The 17,956-nt window shown below is 45.1% G+C and overlaps 1 pseudogene; it reads right to left on the bottom strand.

Annotated features, from left to right (window-relative positions):
* The window catches only part of LOC137846926 (mitogen-activated protein kinase kinase kinase 1-like), a 270,989-nt pseudogene that overhangs the window by 94,697 nt on the left and 158,336 nt on the right, over positions 1 to 17,956 (bottom strand).

The following is a 17,956-nucleotide window of genomic DNA, read 5'->3' as shown; positions in this document are numbered from 1 at the left end:
ATCCTGAGAATGCAAGAGGCTAAAAGCTGTGTCCTGAAGTGAACAGTTTCTTTGGATGTATCTGACTTGGGTTTGAAGACAATGCAGAGATCCCAAGCTAGTTTAGGTACTTAAGCAGTGGAGCTCTGTATTGTTTATTCTGCTGACATCTGTTGCTCCAAGACGCAGAATAAATTAACTTGTGCCACGTGCTGTACTGCTGAAGCTACTCTAATTTCAATATATAAACTGTTTGTGGACCTCCAAATTACACTGCAGCCTAAAGCGTAGACATACCTACTCCTGATGTATCTGGAGGTATAATGTTCACAACAAAAATCTGAAGACTTTGCAGAAACGCATATTTTTAGGAAAGTTGTCATGGTCACAGGCAGCTCTAGTAATACCTCATCCTCTGATCCCTGATCTCTTTCACTTTTTCCAAAGTTGTATACACAAATTAGAGACTTATCAGGTTAAAATTATCAGTGAGAGACAGATAGGCTATGCCAGAATATATTGGATGTACTCAAAACTTAAAAAAGAAGGGAGGTTTAATACTTTCCACCTTTGGTCTGGAATGCCCTTATAACCCACTCCAATGCTCCTTAGCTCTTTTCAGTTTTGTTCACTCCAGATACATCAAACCCAGTTCTTCACCCTGTTCCCTTAAATCCTCAGCGCTGTTAAGACAAAATAGCTTCTGATAATAGCACAAAAAGTCACATCAGTGGGAAGAATCCCCAGTTCAGAGAAGTACATATTTGCTTCTATACACATTTTCTCAATAGGAATTCTCCTCAATTTTCTGACTGGCAATTTTCTGATTTCTGAAGTAGTTTACTTCACAGTCTTTCAACTATTTAACATGATTAATTTTACAAGTTATGTTGTATGCCGTTTTACAGAGAAATCTGCTGTTAATTTTCCACTTAAAATATTTTATTAGATTTAGATCAAAGGGAAGATATTTTTATAATTATTATAATTCAGACTACTTTGAGAGAATAATATGAACCCATAGCTCTAACACAGGAGGTCATTAGGTGTTTTCCAGAGCTGTCATATAAGTTGCAAGAAGGACTCTGGAAAAATTACAGTGCTCGGAGCTGTAGTGGGTGGGGGGCTATAAAACAGGAAAAAGTGAAAATGTGAAACCTAATCGATTCTGAAGTGTATCAGTGAAAAAAATATATATATATTTTCTATTCTTCTCTTTTTTTTTTTTTTTCCTGAGAATCAATTTTACAGCTGGAAATTACAGCTATATATATATATAAAATAAAATTTTAAAAAATTACAAACATTTGCAGATTCCAATACCTACAAAAATGATGGTGAAAATCTGTATTGTGAAGATTTGAAAAGGGCCATATATCCTAGTGGGGGCTGCATTTTGATAGCAACATCTATAGTGCAATCATGTTCTATGTTCTGTGGTTTTACCCTGCTGGGCAGCTAAACTCCACCACAACTGCTCTCTCACTCCCCCTCAGAAGAAGAGGGGGAGAAGAAAGTATGCTGGAAAAAACAAACAAACAAAAAAACTCAGGTTAAGATAAGGCTAATTGAATTAAAGGGAAAAGAAAGAGAACAACAACAAACAAAAAAAGCCACATGGAATCACAGAGGGAAGAAAAAAAATATTCTCTACTTAGAATCATAGAATCATAGAATATCCCGAGTTGGAAGGGACCCATAAGGATCATCGAGTCCAACTCCTGGCACCACACAGGTCTACCCAAAAATTCAGACCATATAACTAAGTGCACAGTCCAAACACTTCTTAAACTCCGACAGGCTTGATGCTGTGACTACGTCCCTTGGGGAGCCACTTCCAGTGCGTGACAGCCCTCTCGGTGAAGAACCTCTTCCTGATATCCAGCCTAAACCTCCCCTGTCGCAGCTTGACACCATTCCCACAGGTCCTATCACTTGCCACTAAAGAGAATAGATCGGCACCTGCCCCTCCACTCCCCCTCATGAGAAAGCTGTAGACCGTGATGAGGTCTCCCCTCAGCCTCCTCTTCTCCAGGCTGAAAAGGCCTAGTGACCTCATCCATTCCTCATATGACTTCCCATCTAGTCCCTTCACCATCTCTGTAACCTTTCTCTGGACACTCCAATAGTTTCATGTCCTTTTTGTACTGTGGTGCCCAGAACTGAACATAGTACTCGAGGTGATGCCGCACCAACGCAGAGTAGAACGGAACAATCACTTCCCTTGACCAAATAGCAATGCCATGCTTGATGCACCCCAGGATACGGTTGGCCCTCCTGGCTGCCAGGGCACAATGCTGGCTCATATTCAGCTTTCTATCAACCAAAACTCCCAGATCCCTCTCTACAGGGCTGCTCTCCAGCATCTCGTTGCTCAGTCTGTTCGTATAACCAGGGTTGCTCCATCCCAGGTGTAGGACCTGGCACTTTCACTTGTTAAACTTCATGTGCTTGGTGATTGCCCAGCTCTCCAATCTGTCCAGATCTCTCTGTAAGGCCTTTCCACCCTCACCAGACTCAACAGCTCCTCCCAGTTCAGTATCATCAGCAAACTTACTCAAAACACCTTCTAGTCCTACATCCAAATCATTTATGAAAACATTGAAAAGAACTGGCCCTGAAATGGAGCCCTGGGGGACCCCACTGGTGACTGGCTGCCAGCCTGATGTAACCCCATTTACCATAACCCTTTGAGCCCTACCCATCAGCCAATTGTTCACTCACCATATGATGTTTTTATCTAGCTGTATGCTGGACATTTTGTCCAGTAGGATCCTATGAGAAACTGTATTGAAAGCTTTACTGAAATACAAAAAGATTACATCAACTGGCTTCCCTCGATCGACTAGATGGGTGATCTTATCATAGAATCACAGAATCACACAGAATCACAGAATTTCTAAGTTGGAAGAGACCTCAAGATCATCGAGTCCAACCACTGACCTAACACTAACAAGTCCTCCACTAAACCATATCACTAAGCTCAACATCTTTTAAAGACCTCCAGTGATGGTGACTCCACCACTTCCCTGGGCAGCCCATTCCAATGCCTCACAACCCTTTCGGTAAAGAAGTTCTTCCTAAGATCCATCCTAAATCTCCCCTGGCGCAACTTAAGCCCATTCCCCCTCGTCCTGTCACCAGGCATGTGGGAGAATAGACCAATCCCCCACCTCGCTACAGCCTCCTTTAAGGCACCTGTAGAAAGCAATAAGGTCGCCCCTGAGCCTCCTCTTCTCCAGGCTGAACAACCCCAGCTCCCTCAGCCGCTCATCGTAAGACTTGTTCTCCAGACCCCTCACCAGCTTCGTCGCCCTTCTCTGGACTCTCTCAAGCACCTCGATGTCATTCTTGTAGCGAGGGGCCCAAAACTGAACACAAGACTCAGGGTGCAGCCTCACCAGAGCCGAGTACAGGGGGACAATCACTTCCCTAGCCCTACTGGCCACACCGTTTCTGATACAAGCCAGGATGCTGTTTGGCCTTCTTGGCCACCTGAGCACACTGCTGGCTCATATTCAGCCGACTATCAACCAATACTCCCAGGTCCTTCGCTGCCAGGCAGCTTTCTAACCACTCCTCTCCCAGCCTGTAGCGCTGCTTGGGGTTATTGCGCCCCAGGTGCAGGACCCGGCACTTGGCCTTGTTGAACCTCATACAGTTGACCTCAGCCCATCGGTTCAGCCTATCCAGATCCTCCTGCAGAGCCTTCCTACCCTCGAGCAGATCGACACACGCACCTAACTTGGTGTCATCTGCAAACTTACTGAGGGTGCACTCGATCCCCTCATCCAGATCATTGATGAAGATATTAAAGAGGACCGGCCCCAGCACCAAGCCCTGGGGAATGCCACTAGTGACCGGTCTCCAGCTGGATTTAACTCCATTCACCACAACTCTTTGGGCCCGGCTATCCAGCCAGTTTCTAACCCAACGAAGCGTACGCCAGTCCAAGCCATGAGCAGCCAGTTTCTTGAGGGGAATGTTGTGGGAAATGGTGTCAAAAGCCTTGCTGAAGTCAAGGTAGACCACATCCATAGCCTTTCCATCCACCCAGTGTCACTTTGTCATAGAAGGAGATCAGGTTCATCAAGCAGGACCTGCCTTTCATAAACCCATGCTGACTGGGCGTGATCGCCTGCTTGCCCTGCAAGTGCCGCGTGATGACACTCAAGATAATCTGCTCCATGAGCTTCCCTGGCACTGAGGTCAAACTGACAGGCCTATAGTTCCCCGGGTCTGCCCTCTGGCCCTTCTTGTAGATGGGCATCATGTTTGCTAGCCGCCAGTCAACTGGGACCTCCCCCGATAGCCAGGACTGCTTATAAATGATGGATAGGGGCTTGGCCAGCTCCTCTGCCAGTTCTCTCAGTACCCTCAGGTGGATCCCATCCGGCCCCATCGACTTGCGCACATCCAAGTGCTGTAGCAGGTTGCCAACCATTTCCTCATGGATAGTGAGGGTCGGGTCACATTCTTCTCCCCATCCCCTTCCACCAGCTCAGGGTACTGGGTATCCAGAGAACAACCGGTATTGCCGCTAAAGACTGAGCAGCCATTGTTCCCCCTTGCCATTGTTCCCCCTGGCACAGCTCCAACAAGCCTTGTTTCAGCCCCATCCCCCTTCTTACCTAGTTTAAAGCCCTCTCAATGAGCCCCGCCAGCTCCTTTCCCGGGATCCATTTTCCCCTTAGAGATAGGGACCTGTCTGTGGCCATCAGGCCAGGTGCCGAGTAAAGCGCCCCATGGTCAAAAAACCCAAGATTTCTGTGCTGGCACCAGCCTCTGAGCCACGTGTTTATCAGGTGGGCTTTCCGTGTCCTGTCTGTACCCCTCCCTGCCACTGTAGGGATAGACGAAAACAGCACCTGTACTCCCGCTCCCTCCACTAATCGTCCCAGCCCCCTAAAGTCCCGTTTGATAGCCTTGAGGCGTCTCTCTTCAGCGTTGTCACTGCCAGCATGGACTATCAAAACTGGATAATAGTCAGAGGGGCGAACCAGGTTGGGAAGCTTTCTGGCAACGTCCCTGACCCTGGCCCCAGGGAGGCAGCAGACTTCCCTACGGGTAGGGTCAGGCCGACAAATAGGGCCCTCTGTTCCCCTGAGAAGAGAGTCGCTTACAAGAGAGTCGCCATAAAAGGAAATTAAAATTGTTAAGCAGGACCTACCCCTCATGAACCCATGTTTGCTGGGACCTATGACTGCATTGTCCCCCAGCTGTGTTTCAATAAGTGGCAGGATAATCTTCTCCATAATTTTACCAGGCACTGACATGAATCTGACAAGCCTCTAGTTACCTGGGTCTTCTTTCTTGCCCTTCTTGAAAGTTGGCACAACATTTGCCAGCTTCCAGTCAACTGGGACCTCTCCAGATTCCCAAGACCATGAAAAATAATTGAGAGAGGTCCCTCAATGATGTCAGCCAGCTCTTTAAGCACCCTGGGATGAATCCCATCCAGACCCATGGACTTGTATGGATCCAGGTGGACCAGCAAATCCCACACACGTTTGGGGTAGTTGGTATGAAGTGATAGCTGGTAGTAGCTGGTATGATGCTGTTTTTTGGATTTAGGATAAGAAAAATGTTGATAACATGCTGATGTTTTAGTTTTTGCAGAGCAGTGCTTACACAGAGTCAAGGACTTTTCATCTTCTCATACCGCTCTGCCAGTGAGGAGGCTGGGGGTGCACAAGAAGCTGGGAAGAGACAGAACTTAGACAACTGACCCAAACTTGTCAGAGGGATATTTCATAACATGGGATGTCATGCTGAACAATAAAAACTGGAGGAGGTCGCCGAAGGGTCTGCTGTTGTTTAGGGATGGGCTGGGCATCAGTCAGCAGGTAGTAAGCAATTGCATTGTGCATCACTTCTTTGTGTTTTTATTTATTTATTAATTTATTATTTATTGTTCTTGTTTATTTTTCTAACTTTTTTTTTTTATTTCTTATTAAACTGTCCTTATCTGAACTTATTCTTGCGCTTTTCTTTTTAATTTTCTCCCCCATCCCACTATTGGAGCGAGTGAACAAACAGCTGTGTGTTTTTAGCTGTCTGCTGGGTTAAACCACAATACCAATTCACTCCATCATCTGCCCTCTACCAGAAGTTGCAGCTTTTTAGTGTGCATTCTATTCACAATTATTCTTGATTGGAATCACAGTTTTTGCTTTTTTGTTGTTGTTGTTTATATTTATCATTTAGTTTAAAATGCCACGGGTTTTCTAGGTAGCCCATATTTTTGTCAGTTTGCCCTTCAGCCTCTCTCACATGTTGCTTACAGAATCCCTGTACTGCATTTCCCTCTCTTCATAGACTCCAATATTTTCCCCAACTTTTCCAAGCATCTATGATGTAGCTCCTTATTTCCCAGGTGGTAAATCCTTAGCAGGGGATTAGTGAAGGTGATAAGCTCCGTGCCCCCTTGAGGGCCCAGGTTTACCCAGGAAAAAAAAAACTTGCTTCAAGAAAGCAGCTTTCTGATTTTCTGGTCATCACAGTACACTTGCATGCTGGCACATAACTTCACTTGTGATCTAACTGAAAATAACTGTTAGCCAGCTACTGATTTAAAGATCAAAGTCGAAATTTCCTTAAGTGGTATATTCTTTATTGCAGCGCTGGATGCACGGGGGATCTTTCCGCCTATCGTGCATGTTCGAAGTGACAAACTATCTCATATTTATACAGTGAATCAATGAATATTCTATTAGCGCCTATACATATTCATTACCTAACCCCGCCTACTCTCACTTCGTATGCTAATTAGCTTATCAGTCCTTGCGCAAAGCCTTCCAAGAATTGTGGGCCGGGGTCTTCAGGATGTGGGCAGTGGTCTTTGGGAGGAAGGCCGTAGGTCTTCCTCGTAATGCACTTTTCACCTTTGCTTAATCAGTTGTTTTCCAAGCTGTAAAAATGCTGAGTTGGCTTTCAGTTTAACTGAGGGTCGGCAGATAACAGGATGTCTCAGTTAACAAGACATAACAGACAGTTGACTCAAGTTATCTCAAGTCTCAGCCTGACTGAGGGTTAACAGATAACGGGATGTTTTCAAATAACAAGATGCTTCAACATAACAGAAGGTCTACAGATAACAAGATGTCGTTTACTTTGTTCTCGCTAACTCTTAACCACAAGTTTTATTCTATCCTAAAGTGAGTTTATACAATATCATTCCCCCCTTTTCTGGAAAATCTAGTAAATTCTTTTACTTAATACGAAAATTTTCTTCCCAGTCTTATGATATGTACCCCTCAATACCTTGCCATGCACAATTGTCAAGGAGGCTAACATGGACATTCGTTGTAACAATTTTCAATTCCAAACAAGTAATACAAAAGACAATATTAAACTTATACCAACTAATATCAATTAAACAATAATTGGGTGACTCAATGTGTTCAAAATCCCAGTTGCAGTTGGTGACCATCCAAAGAGTGTATCCCACCAGTTGTGACTTGTGTCTTGTTTTTTAACTAGTTGCTTCAGTAGTGTGAGGGTAGGTAATAATTTACGATACATTGTGTTGTTAGACTTGATCAGCTGATGGGATACCACTGGTGCCAAATATAGAATATCACACCCGACGATTCTTGCTCCGTGTCAAAACATACATCCTGAGCCTCAATTGTATTGCTTTCACAAATAAATCCTTGTTGTTCCCGGGTAACACATGATTATAGATTTACAGCCTGCCATTTCCCATTCTCCATCCGTGCCCATGTTCTATGCTCCGAAGGATAGAGCACTGTCTTCTCATGGTTTAATCCTAGTGCAATGATCAGGTGGATAACATAAACTGTGGCATTACGTATAGTAAGCACGAAGGCAGTAGCCATGTTAAGAATGGGATCATAAGTACAATTTACCAGGGTCCACAAGGACTGGAACTTCTTCTCAAAATCATTGGCATTGTCCCAAACAGTCTTTGGGACTTTAGCCGGAAAAATGTCTTCACTTCCTTCCCTAATGATCAAGGCAGCTGTTGCCTGTAACCATAACTGTGCTTGCATACAACTAAGAGCTAAGGATACATTATCCTGTGTCCACTCTTCTCCTAATTTTCGCCATTCTGATGGTTTATATAAATAGTTACCATTTGTTCACCAGATGACCATAACTGCTAACTTTCCATTAAAGTTCTTATCCTCTGTTGTTACGGCTTTAGTTCAAGGCCACCCACCATTCTCTATTATCACAGAGGCACCTTCTTGAATCACAATTACAACTATAAGCCATAAAAACAAAACAATTCTATGAAAAAATTTTCTGCCAACTATATTACCAAATACTCCCGACCATAATGTCCTCATTTTGTTCGACTAAGCTTTAGTTTCAGTTCATCGTCACCTAGTGTTACTTTCCAAGGAGCTCCTGGAGCCTTCTTCACTAGGGAATAGTGGATCCAAGTGGCTTGTTCTCTAATTTTGATAGCAGTATAAGTTGTCAGCAACACTTGATAGAGTCCATTCCATTTTTCCTCAAGGGGTTGTCCTGAAAAAGTCTTTATATATATATAATCCCCAGGCTTAAAGGGGTGGATTGGTTGATCCAACCCTCTAGCCCTGGTCCCTAACACAAATTTATGTATTTTATTTAATTGTTTTTGAAGTTTAGTCATATAAGCATATAAATATTCTGATCCCAACTGCATTAGATCCTCTCCACTAAATAGAAATTGATATGGGGCCTTCCATATAAGATTTCAAAACGGCTCAAATTCTCTTTTACTCTAGGTTTAACTCTGATTCTAAGTAATGCTAAAGGGAGGGATAGAAGCCATGCCAAATTAGCCTCTTGTCCGATTTTAGCTATTTGTTGTTTAATTAAATGGTTCATTTTTCTACCTGTCCACTTGCCTGCGGTCTATAAGGAGTATGCAGTTGCCAATCTATCTTTAGAATCTTACTTATCTGTTGTACCACTTGCACACAAAAATGTGAACCTCTCTCAGAAGACATTGCTACTGGAATCCCAAAGCATGGTGTTGGGAATTGGCATACAGGACGTGGACATGTGTCCGTGGAACAATTGTTCAATCTGAGCTTGCCTTAAGCAACCAGGAGTAGGCCTTAGAAAATCTCATGGCCTGCTGTAGCTGAGCAAACCAAGCTACCAGAGTAACTGTGAGAAGCTCCCACGGCAATGACTCCCACATCGCCCAATTAAGGAACTCAGAAAAATATTGTTACCAGCAGCTGGCCTCAAGGACAAGGTCTACGTGACCGCTAATCACAAGGGGGGTTGTTTTCCTGACTGCTAATCACAAGGGGGGTTCTTTTCTTGCAGGTGGGGTTGTTTTCTTATAGTTGTTTGTCTGAGTGCTTTTGACCAATAATCTTGTGTGAAACACTGTCCGCCCCTGTAAAGTTCACTATAAAAGTTAGGCTATTCGGGCAATAAAATGGAGCAGCATGATCTGACTCAACTGGTGTCTGTCGTGCTTTCGGCCGTGCTTCCTAACAAATGGCGCCCGAACAGGCTGAGACCTGAACAGGACCTGAACAGGACATCGCAGCGCAGCGGGAGACCAGCGGCGCCGGGAGCCCAGGGAGAGCAGCGGCACCGGGACATCGCAGCAGCGCCGGGACAACAGAGCGGTAGCGTCGGCACATCGGATCGGCGCGGGACCGACACATCGGAGCGGCGCGGGGCATCGGAACGGCGCCTTGGATCGGTGAGACCGACCCATCGGATCGGCGCGGGGCATCGAAGCGGCGCCGGGACATCCTGAGGACGCTGCAGGGCTACGGCCACTTCCAAGACACACCGACAGACCCGCGGGACACAGGACTCACGGTGAGACGCCGACAGACCCGCGGGACACAGGACTCACGGTGAGACGCGGGACTCACGCTGAGACACGGGACTCACGGTGAGACTCACTTGAGACGCAGGACTCACGGTGAGACGCGGGGAACTTTGTGATTCACTTCCTGCGGGAGAGGGGACTCTTTCTGCGGGAGGGGACTTGGGGATTCTTGCGGACTCTCTCGGCTGCTCACCGCAGGAGCAGGAAAGAGACAATACTTGTTTGTTTGGTTGTTGTTTGGTTATGATGCTAAAATATATTGGCTGCATGTAACAACTTTCAAAAAATTAGTGAGCCAAGCAGGAACTACTCTGCTTGCCTGCGGGATCGGCTGCGGCATGGACGCCCCTAGGTGCACCCTGAGAGTCCTGCTCGGAGGGGACTCCACTCTCAGCTGCTCACCGCAGGAGCAGACAAAGATCTCCTGAGGCTCCAGACAAATGGTACGCTTTCAGTTGCTAGAGGGATAGTAATTGCAGTTTTAATAATTGTATGTCGTATTCTTAAATGTCCAAAGTGCTATGATTGATTGAGTTGTAAAAAGTGGTATGATTGATTGAGTTGTGCCAGAGGCCTCTGGGTGTGCGATTGTGCTGCGTGTGTACGATTGTGCTGTGTACTGTGTTAGTGAGAGCGCGCTTTTGTCATAGTGCAGGCTGAGGCTGAGGTTATTTTTCCATAGTGCAGGCTGAGGTTATTTTGCTATTGTCATAGTGCAGGCTGATCATAGGAAAATAGTGCCAGCAGGAATCATAGGAAAATGGAGGACGAAGTAGCCTTAGATTTATTACAGCGCTTTTTAGAAAAACGGGGAGTCGATTGTAAGCAACTAGCAGGACTAGTTGCGATCGGTTGAACAAAATCATGTTTCACAAGTACGGAGTCACTGTTTGAAGTAGCCGCTTGGAGAAATTTAGGGGATGTACTCTGGGATATGGTAATAGATGATGACAAAGTAGCAAAGAAATTGATGAAACCGTGGAGAGAAGTGATAAATGCGATAAAACGATATCAAGTAGAAAAGAACTTGGCAGCGGTGGCATCTGATAGACTGAATGGAGGAAAGGGTGAATCAGGTTCTGAGAGTGGGGCGTCGGCGGCAGGTGCCGGGGAAGACAGCACCTTGCTTTTTAGTACAAGCAAGGTTCCCGGTCCTCCGTGCTGGGACTCCGTAGCGGTTACGCGAAGGAGAAAAGAGGTTGTTTCGCCGGAGGGAGATCGTGCTACGCCGGAATTGAGCGAAAGGAAGGAAGAACGTGGCAGTGAGCAAGAACATTGTAAGACTAAGGAAAGGGAAGATGAACGAGGGGAAAGAAGGATAGTGCAAAGAGTTAATTGGCGAAGAATTATGGGTGAAGCTGTGGAGGAAAACCAATTAGGAGCATTTGCAGACCTCTGTCAAGATCCCATGGCGTTCCCGGTGATATACGAAGGGGACGGCCATGGAAACATGCAAGCGAGTCATGTTATGCTTAGTTGGAAGCTGTTGTCTCAATTACGTAGTACAGTTAATGAGTTAGGATTGCATAGTGAACCTATGAAGCAAATGCTGAATTATATCTGGGGAGGGATGCTGCTATGCCCTGAAGATATTAAGGTGATAATGAAAATGATAATGACCCAATCGCAGTTGTTGTTATGGCAAGCTCATTGGCAGAGGCATTGCGAAATTTCAGCGCAGCGACCGAGGAACCCTAACGATCCGTTACATGGAGTTACTGTAGAACAGCTTATGGGAACAGGCATATTTGTTACCATCACTGCTCAGCTTGAGTTAGGTCCAGAATATTGCCTTGAGTCCATGAGAACAGCTCGAGTGGCAGTGGAGAATGTTAAAACCACTCCAACGGCCCCCTCTTACATGGCTATGAAGCAAGGCAGGGACGAGCCTTTTGCCAAGTTTATTGATCGGGTAACTGCTGCCATAGATCAAGAAGATGTCCCAGAGTGGATGAAGGCTGCTTTACTTTGACAGTGTGTTATGGAGAATACAAATTCAACTACAAAGGCTATTATATTGACACTGCCGGGGGATGCCACTATTGAGCTAATGTTAGAAAGAATGAGCAGAGTTCCAGTAGGGCCCCATGCCGTGTTAGTAGAAGCAGTACGCGATGTAGGGAAAGATCTTTTACAGGCACAGCAGCAGGCCTTTGCAGCTTTAGCCCCACTGCGGACCGAAGAAAAGCGACCCTGAGCTTCATCTCGGCGAAAAAATCACTGCTTCCGGTGTGGAAAGGAGGGACACCATCGCCGTCACTGTCGAGTACGACAGGTGTGGTGTGAAAACTGCAGATTGCCGAATCACAATACTGTGACATGTGACCGCTCGGGAAACGGCAGACCGAGCGCGCCGAGTTGCTGCGCTACGACAACAGTGGTGGCTCCAGCCCAAGTGGAGGGGAATGCCTTGGCTCCAACAGAACCACGGCCACCAGCGGCAGTGTCTCGCACAGTGCCTTGCAGCCAGCCACAGCAGGGAGCCTCGGCTTGGACTTGGCAACAGCAGTAGACGTGACTCTCATAGATCAGAAGCCTGTTAAAATTCCTTCTACTACTATGGGACCCTTAATAATTGATAAGAAACCCCACGGGGCTTTATTAATAGGACGTTCATCAAGCGGGATTAAGGGACTCTTTATATTACCTGGAGTTATTGATGTTGATTACAACGGGACAATATCGATAGTGGTGCAGACGTTATTTCCACCATTACATATCCCCGCAAAAAGTAAAACAGCACAATTGGTTCTGCTGCCACAACTTACGGAAGGCATGAAGGCAACTACTGATGTGTCTAGAGGGACCCAGGGGTTTGGGTCTACAGGGGGGCTGGCTATGTTGACCATGGCTATGAATCAGCGACCGGTGGTATCAGTCACGTTATATAGTGCGGGAGAAAAATTGGACTTGGATATGCTGCTGGATACTGGAGCTGACCTCACGATAGTGCATTGTGATCGCTGGCCTAGTTGCTGGCCATTAGTGCACGCTGTTAAGGGAGTAGAAGGAGTCGGAGGACTCGCATCAGTGCAAAAGAGCCAAGACAGAGTCTGTGTAATAATTGATGGATGGACAGCAAGTACTCACATTACGGTTATGAGTCTGCCACAAGGAGTGGATGGCATCCTAGGGCGAGATGTTCTTGACCAACTAGGTGTGGTACTTACCACAGATAAACCTTTTCACTGACGGTCACTGCAACATGGGCTTTCCCGATCCCTCTCCGTTGGACTACTAACAAACCGGTATGGATCGAGCAGTGGCCGTTAAAGATGGAGAGCCTTCAAGCAGCGCATGACCTGGTTAGAGAACAGTACGCTCAAGGACACCTACAATTATCTACGAGCCATTGGAATACCCCCATTTTTGTGATTAAGAAAAAGTTTGGGAAATTTCGACTGCTGCATGATTTACGGGCAGTTAATAATCAGATGCAAGCAATGGGAGCGTTGCAGCCAGGACTGCCGAACCCGTCTATGCTACCAGAACATTGGCATTTATTGATTGTGGACTTAAAGGACTGTTTTTTCACAATTCGACTGCATTCAGACGACACTCAACGATTTGCTTTTACATTACCTGCCATTAATAAAGAGGCTCCTGCACAGCGTTTCAAATGGACTGTCCTTCTGCAGGTAATGAAAAATAGTCCTACACTTTGTCAACTTTTTGTGGACAATGCCTTGCGGCCCATACGTGCTGCATGGCCCTTTGCCATTATTTATCATTACATGGATGATATTTTGATTGCCCAAGAGAAAGATTTTGCTCCAGAACAATTTTCATTCTTGTCTCAAGAACTGCAAAAGCAGGGTCTAATTATTGCACCAGAAAAAATACAGTCATCACCGCCATGGACATATCTAGGTTGGAAAATTTCAGATTCGCAAGTGCGACCTCAGAAGTTGGAAATAACTACGTCCATCAAAACACTCAAAGATGCGCAAAAACTGCTGGGTGACCTCCAGTGGTTGCGACCGGTCATAGGGATTTCTAATGATGATCTGGATGTATTGTGGCCTCTCCTTAAAAGAACTGATCCAGCAGCCCCAGTTATGCTGTCGGCTGTGCAACTTACAACAATGCAGAAGATTGCGAGACAAGTAACAGAACAATGGGTTGATCGGCTGGATCCAAACCTACCAGTAGATCTTACGATCCTTAATGGACCCTCGCAGTTAATTGGTGCATTGACACAATGCAAAAAGAAAAAGGGGGAGAGAGTCCGTATCCTTGAATGGCTTTTTACAAGAATACAGCCGCAGAAGTCAATAGAGCAAAAACTAGAAAATTTGGCAGATTTAATCCGGAAAGGAAGGACACATATTATGCACATTATGGGAAAGGAGCCAGGAGTGGTGAGGGTGCCGTTAAAGAAGGATGTTATGGACTGGTGCTTGCAACACAGTGAGGAATTACAAGTTAGTCTGTTGACAATGGGTCAGAACATTTGTGTGGAACCGTTGAAATCGATGGCCCTGCAATGGGTGGGCCGGAATTCATGGATTATTAAACCAAAGAGGAGTGAGACCCCGCTGCAGAACACCGTAACGGCCTTCACCAATGCTGGGAAAAAGTCAAGGCGAGCAGCGGTCACTTGGACGGAAGATGGAGTATGGCGTCATCACCTATTAGAAGCCGTCCCTGGAGACTCATTACAGACGCTGGAATTGGCAGCCGTTGTTTGGGCTGTCCTCTGATGGCGCGATCAACCCCTTAATGTGGTGACTGACTCTTTATATGTGGCAGGGGTGCTACAGCGCATTGAGGATGCCAGGCTTCGGGACACTAAAAACCCATGGCTCAATGAGCTCTTTCGACAATTGCAAACAGCCATACAACAGAGACAGGGCCCTTATGCAGTGATCCATATCAGGAGTCATATGTGGAACCAGGGGCTAGGGGAAGGTAATCAGAGAGTGGATCAACTTGTTGCTACTGCAGTTCCACTTAGTGACTTTGTAAAAGCTAGGGAAGCCCACAATATGTTTCATCAAAATGCCAGAGGGTTGAAACAACAGTTTGGTATCTCTTTGAGCGAGGCACAGGGTATAGTGAGAACGTACCCCGAATGCAGCCATCATGGGCCAGGTTTGGGAATGGGGATAAATCCCCAAGGATTGGGACCCTGTGAGCTCTGGCAAATGGACGTCACGCATATACCTGAGTTTGGAAGACTGAAATATTTGCATGTGACGATTGATACATATAGTCATTTTATTTGGGCAACTCCTCAGGCAGGAGAAAAGGCCATTCATGTGAAAAGACATCTGACATGTTGTTTTGCGGTAATGGGGGTACCTTCAAAATTGAAAACAGACAATGGACCTGCTTATAGCAGTACAGCCATGAGAAAGTTTTGTCAACTATGGAGAGTGGTCCATCACACGGGTATCCCACATTAACCTGCTTGGCAAGCAATAGAGGAAAGGGCTAACCAAATGGTCAAAAGGTACCTACAGAAGTTTAAAGACATTCATGATATACAGGAAAGAGTATCTAAGGCATTATTTGTACTAAACTATCTGTGCATATTTGGAGAATCAGAAGCGGTGCCGGCTAAATGTCACGCGGGACCCTTTCAGGGCAATAGACCTACGGAAATGAAGGTCTACTATAGAGACTTATCCACAGGGCAGTGGAGTGGGCCTGCCGTAGTACAGTATATTGGCAAAGGATATATGTGCGTGCTCACGCCTACAGGTACCCAGTGGATCCCTGCAAAGTGGACTAAGGCAGCCATAGAATCGGCACACGTCAAAGACAACCATGAAGAGGTTCCTGATAGTCATTCTGACGACAATATGGGCTGCGGCACCTCAAGGACTGTCAAGAACAGCCTTCGATCACGATCAAGTGATTAGGTTTAAGTGTGTTACTATTAAGTTGTGTTACCATGAAGTAATTAGGTTTAAGTTGTATTACTATTAAGTACTTTTGTAGTGTTATTAAGTTTAAGTGAGTAGGTTTAAGTTGTGTTACCATTAAATGATTAGGCTTAAGTTGTGCTACCATTAAGTGCTTACAGTAATTGTAGTGTTATTAGGGTTAAGTTGTGTAGTTGTGTTATGTTATGTATTCAACATCTGATGAAAAAACCTTCGGCCAAGTACTGCTTGTACAAAAAGAAAAAGGGGGAATTGTTGGGAATTGGCATACAGGACGTGGACATGTGTCCGTGGAACAATTGTTCAATCTGAGCTTGCCTTAAGCAACCAGGAGTAGGCCTTAGAAAATCTCATGGCCTGCTGTAGCTGAGCAAACCAAGCTACCAGAGTAACTGTGAGAAGCTCCCACGGCAATGACTCCCACGTCGCCCAATTAAGGAACTCGGAAAATATTGTTACCAGCAGCTGGCCTCAAGGACAAGGTCTACGTGACCGCTAATCACAAGGGGGGTTGTTTTCCTGACTGCTAATCACAAGGGGGGTTCTTTTCTTGCAGGTGGGGTTGTTTTCTTATAGTTGTTTGTCTGAGTGCTTTTGACCAATAATCTTGTGTGAAACACTGTCCGCCCCTGTAAAGTTCACTATAAAAGTTAGGCTATTCGGGCAATAAAATGGAGCAGCATGATCTGACTCAACTGGTGTCTGTCGTGCTTTCGGCCGTGCTTCCTAACAGCATGGTATTATTTCATTTAACAAGACTTTAACCACTTCTCTTGCTTTGTTTGTTCGACAAGGAAAAGCTTCGGGCCATCCTGAAAATGTGTCAGTCAGAACCAGTAAATAATAATACCCCCCTTTTCTAGGGAGTTCGGAAAAAATCAATTTACCACTGTTGTCCCAGATAATTTCCTTTACTGATTATTCCAAATTTTATTCTATTCTTGGTATTGGGGTTGTTACGTAAACAGATGCTACATTGTTGAGTTACTTGTTTTATTGTTGTGTTTTTTTGTGTTCTGTAAGAACTATGGGCCATGTCAAATTAGAGGGTATTATTTCACGGACTTTTTGGTTCACGTATATAGTTTGGATTTTACCGTCTGGTATCAAAGACAATGCCTTCACCTCAGTTATTTCAGCTGCCTGTTTAGCCTCCTGATCTGCCAATCGATTTCCAATTTCAAAGTCAGCGTTCCCCTTTTGGTGTCCTCGACAATGCATGATAGATACCTTTTCTGGTTGTTTTACAGCCTCTAACGATTTTAAAATTTCTTCAGCATGTTTTATCTGTTTTCCCTGAGCAGTCAGCAATCCACGTTCTTTCCAAATTGCTCCATGAGCATGTACCACACCAAATGCATATTTAGAATCTTGTCCAAATATTTATTTTCCTTCCTGCTGCCAGTTCCAGTGCTCACGTAAGTGCAATTACCTCTGCTTTCTGGGTGGACGTCCCAGGGAGTAATGGTTTGGACTCGATTACCTGTTGAGCAGTTGTAACAGCATATCCTGCCTTACGTTGTCCTTGTTTTACAAAGCTGCTTCCATCAGTATACCAAGATTCATCAGCATCTTCTAAAGGTTCTTCATTAAGATCGGATCGACTAGAATACACAGTCTCCATTGTTTCCACACAATCATGGGTTATAGGTTCATCCAGAGTTCCGCTAAGGAAAGAAGCTGGATTTACGACGTTAGTGACCACAATTTCCACATCATCTTGTTCCACTAATATTGCTTGATATTTTAAAATCTTTGTGGTGAAAGCCAATGGTTTCCTTTTTGTTCCAAAATTGTTGAGACCGTATGGGAGACTAACACTGTCATTTTCTGTCCCATTGTAAACTTCCGAGCTTCTTGTATATTGATAACAACAGCTGCAACAGCTCGAAGGCATCCGGGCCATCCTTTACTTACTTCATCTAATTGTTTAGAGAAGTAAGCTACTGCTCGTTTATAGGGACCCAATCTTTGTGCTAGTACTCCCAAAGCTATCCCTTGTCTCTCATGAGAAAACAACCAAAAGGGTTTCGAGAGATCCGGTAATCCCAAAGCCGGAGCTTGCATCAATTCTCGTTTAAGTTGTTTAAAGGCGTTTCGTGCCTCTCCAGTCCAGACTAACTTTGACTGATTACTCTTTATCAATTCATATAGAGGCTTTACCATTAGTCCATAATTATAAATCCAAAGGCGACACCAACCTGTCATTCCTAAAAAGGTTCGTAGCTCCTTTACCGTTTGGGGTTCTGGAGTCCAGCAAATGACTTCCTTA

This window comes from Anas acuta, chromosome W, assembly GCF_963932015.1.
Source record: "Anas acuta chromosome W, bAnaAcu1.1, whole genome shotgun sequence".
NCBI classification, from domain to species: Eukaryota; Metazoa; Chordata; class Aves; order Anseriformes; family Anatidae; genus Anas; species Anas acuta.
The sequence above is the reverse complement of the archived record's forward strand: the minus strand, read 5'-3'. Positions and strand labels throughout refer to the sequence as shown.